We start from the raw sequence: 1,824 nt of genomic DNA, 5'->3' as shown, positions 1-1,824 counted from the left end.
ACCTGCTCAATGAAAAGGTGACCCGTGTTCGAATCTCACTTATTTTATTTTTTTCATTTTTATTGTTAAGACATAAAATACTGAGGGCTGTTGAACATTTAAAGTTCTAAAGCAGCTGTTTTCTTGTAAAAGACGTTGTTTTAGGGGCCCTGGTTGGGGGCGTTTACACAGCTCGCTGTTTTAGGGGTGTGTTGCATCACATAAAAATAAGTTTTGACTTCCCGCTCAAAAAGTCAAAACTTTGTGTTTGGCAAAAGACAGGCAGACAGAGAGAAGCAACCAGAGAGGACCACCATTCAGCCGTACATGTATGACTCGGACACAGACCAAGCAGAGACTACAAAATCATGTGTCTTTGTATAGTTTTACAGCCAACTGTTACAGCTGCTAGTTTAAAGTTCCGAGCTTGTACACCAAGACTAATAACCACCCACTCTGAATTAACTTTGACTGAGGCACCAGATGTGCTACTCAGAGACAGGGAACAGCAGACACGCACATTCGGATGTTATTTAATATGAAACTATTCAGATGGAGCTCTGTGGCACAGCAGAAATATGAAGTGTCCCGAATCATGACTGGGCGCCGCTCGCACTTTCCAGCTGCACCTAGTTAAGATCACAGGGAGCTTCTGTAGACGCAATGAAAAGTACACATTTGCAAACCTAACTACAAACAAACTAACTTACAAACAATAATTCTGAATACAGTGATCATGTGGTGAATGTTGACCTTGTGTTGAGCACAATGAGCCTTACATCTAAAAATAGAGCAAGGGTGTTCCTTTAGTGACATCGCTTTGACTCACGCTGAAAATGGCGGACGTGAAACAAGAAACTGAGGATATGATCGTGAAGCACGGCTGTCAATCAATACTGGTGAGCAGGGGGACCGCACTCCTACGTCAAGTTGCAGTCGATCTAAGAACAGCTCCAATTGGGTCACTGTTTTTATGTTGTTAAATTGAAAAAAAAAAGGAATGAGTGTGTTTATATCACCTCAATATGACGGTCTATACACTATACCTACACACATGTCTGTCCAAACAGCTTGAAAAGTAGATTTTTCACCATAGGTGCCCTTTAATGTGTTGTATATGATGTTACAAGCTTGTTAAATGATTGGATAACACAAATTAAAGAAACATTGTGGGCAATATGTGAGTAAAGAATGTTAAACATTTTTGTAACATTGTAAATGTTGATAATCATGCATTTCATTGATGACTTTAGTGGGAAAAATAAGGTAGGGGAAAGTGACAAGCCTAACCTGTTATCAAAATTGAATAAGGCCTTTATATAGCATACAAAGTATTATGCAAGGTAAACAACTATTTCTTTAGTAGGAATTATGAAAATGGGACACAGGAAAGGAATGTACTAGTAAAATAACTATATAATATGGGATACAAAGAATATACAATAAGAATTATATTAAATACAAAATTAAGATAAGGTAAAACCATTTAAACTGTTTTAAAATTAATTAAAAAAAACTGTGATGTTAAGAAGAGGAAATAAAGAGTTTACATACAAAACCTCTAAATATCATCAGAAATTTTCCTCTAAAATGAGCATTTTTATAGGCGCCTGTCTGTATGTTCAGTAATATCACTTTTGTGGCAAAGAATAAGTCCTTTTCCTGTTCTTTAAAGTGAAATATACAAACAAAGGAGGTTGAGAAAAAAAAATCATTTTCTATGGAAATTGCAGATGGCACTTAGAGGTTTGTGCGTCTGAACTCTTCATATAAATCATGCCTTGTCTGACCCTGAAACTACTTGACTACTTCACACTCCAGCACAGGCGGTGGCGATCGCGACTC

Source organism: Danio rerio, chromosome 22 (assembly GCF_049306965.1).
Source record: "Danio rerio strain Tuebingen ecotype United States chromosome 22, GRCz12tu, whole genome shotgun sequence".
Lineage (NCBI taxonomy): Eukaryota > Metazoa > Chordata > Actinopteri > Cypriniformes > Danionidae > Danio > Danio rerio.
The sequence above is the reverse complement of the archived record's forward strand: the minus strand, read 5'-3'. Positions refer to the sequence as shown.